The following is a 2,221-nucleotide window of genomic DNA, read 5'->3' as shown; positions in this document are numbered from 1 at the left end:
TTTAGTTTTTCATAATGAGATCAAGGTAGCGAGGGATACACACAACATAAGATAACAATATTTTAAAAGTTGTGTTTATTATGAATGAAACAAAAACAAGAAACAGGAAACAAAAATAGATACTGATCTAGTCAAATTGGATTAATTTGTTAAATTTTAGTCTCATCCAAAATGATGGAACTTGATAGAACTAGAAAAGTAAATGACAAAAAGTTGTGTTTTGTATGAATGGAACAGAAACAAGAAACTAGGAACACAAATGTTATGAATGGAACAAAAACAAGTAACAAGAAAAAAAAAAAAAAAAAAAGATACCGATCAGGTCAAATGGGATTAATTTGTTAAATTTTAGTCTCATCCAAAATGATGGAACTCCGTGGAACTAGAAAAGTAAATGAAAAAAAAATACCCTTATCCTATTTCACCCCTCTCGCTTTCAACTCCCAGCAACACTCCGGTTAAGACTATTAGTGAAGTGTTGTCAAGGGGTATGTAGTATGTACCTTTAGGTTATGGGTTCACAGATAAATGATGAACACCTATTTTAGATTAAGTCGTTTGAAGAGCGATCACAATTGTGTTGGGAACTTCAAGTCAGGTTCAATTCTAATCTATGTTTGGATTGGTAGTCACCACACAAAGGAAAATTTTCATTGACATAAAATATTATAAGTCAAAAAAAATGTTCAGAATTGAAGTTAGCCTAGACCAATGTCGAAGGGCCAAAAAACATGCATCAACTCTCATTAAGGGAAGTGTGTTGAGCATTATTTTAAACTTTGGTCATATGACATATGTTACTAACTATTTTAGTAATTTTACAATATAATATTTTAATACACAAATTGTTATGTATGAAAAAAATTGTTGTGTACGGATAAACTCTTTTTTGGAAATGCATGAACACTGTAATGGTTCCCCTAGATTTCTTTAAAACTGAATAAAAAAAATGGATTTTCAAAAATACATATATGGTCGGTATATAAAAACAAATCAAATGGTTAGAAACTCGATCTCCACCAAATTAATTTATCCAAACATGTCTCAAATGAAATCGAGTTTTATATAATTTGTAAATGATATACAATTATTAGTATATATGTATATATCATATGTTATTTTTATTTTTGAACGGCAAAGAAAATTAAATTAAAAAGCCAGTGAGACAGAAAAGAAAGCACAAGTTACAACTACACCACCAAGCAAATCCATCAACTCTTGGGCCACACTAAAATGAATTTCCAGAAGAAGATGACTTCCACAATATAAATAGATATAGCATCATCACAGTCCAAAAAGAGGATCAGAAGCCTAAAGTTCCATACCAGGGGTAATCTTTGACCACTCCCCAAAAAGGAAGGTTTTCCTTGCAATTAGTTACAGCAACACCTCCAACAATAAAAGAACGATCAGTACTAGCAATTATATTCACCCATTCGACCCAATTGCAAAAAGGGGAATTTCGAACAGCTACCAAAATCAGGGGCATAATGGTCCAAACTCCAAACCTTCTTTTGACAGTTCCAAAATAATAGCACAGCTTCAACTTGATCAAATCAGCAACACCAGTTGACCCGAAGTGACGAATCGATGAGCAAGGCATGAAAAATAAATAAATAAACACCCCCAGAAAACGAATCCCAAACCAGTTACGGATTATATTCAAACGACCCAATTTAAAAAGCTTATTAGAACTGAAAAATTATAGGGTTTTACCCAAATTAAGGGAACCCTTCCAGAAATTCTCGATGGCCAAGGGAGACCCAAGGCCAAGGAGGGGGTTTGGAAATAGTTTTCAACCAGCAATTGACGCGCCTCGGTTATTACCTCATTAGCTGCGTCATTGCCCCAAGCGCAAAGATACTTCCAAAAGACGCACACCCCACCTTTTATTCCTCCCTCTCTTTCAAAAGCTTCTACTTTCCTACCGATGTGGGACTAACATAGCTCTTTAATTTATCCCTATCCCTATCCCTATGTATATATAATACATAAGTGCATCCTAATCAATTTACTTGCCGCTCCTTTCTACTTGGTTTTAAGATGGCTGTTGTTCTGAAAAATATTAATTAATATAACTCACAACTTTATTTATGGTCCACAACCTTCTTTTTTAATATTTTTAATCGACAAATTTGCTCTTTGCTAAAATATTCAAGACAACTTTTTTAAATTATGTATCATGTAAAAGAACAAAGATAACTTGATTAAAGATAGATAT

At 33.0% G+C, this 2,221-nt stretch overlaps 1 non-coding gene across 1 annotated transcript; it reads right to left on the bottom strand.

Annotated features, from left to right (window-relative positions):
* Positions 1-1,708: 1,708 nt before the first annotated feature.
* On the bottom strand, positions 1,709-1,862 carry LOC145110041 (U4 spliceosomal RNA). Its single transcript, XR_013709435.1, has one exon. It is a non-coding gene; the product is annotated as a U4 spliceosomal RNA (small nuclear RNA).
* Positions 1,863-2,221: the final 359 nt, after the last annotated feature.

Source organism: Lactuca virosa, chromosome 4 (genome assembly GCF_052849685.1).
Source record: "Lactuca virosa cultivar CGN04683 chromosome 4, Lactuca_virosa_CGN04683_v6, whole genome shotgun sequence".
Classification (NCBI taxonomy): Eukaryota; Viridiplantae; Streptophyta; class Magnoliopsida; order Asterales; family Asteraceae; genus Lactuca; species Lactuca virosa.
Note: the sequence above shows the minus strand (reverse complement) of the source record. Positions and strands in the feature narration are given on the sequence as shown.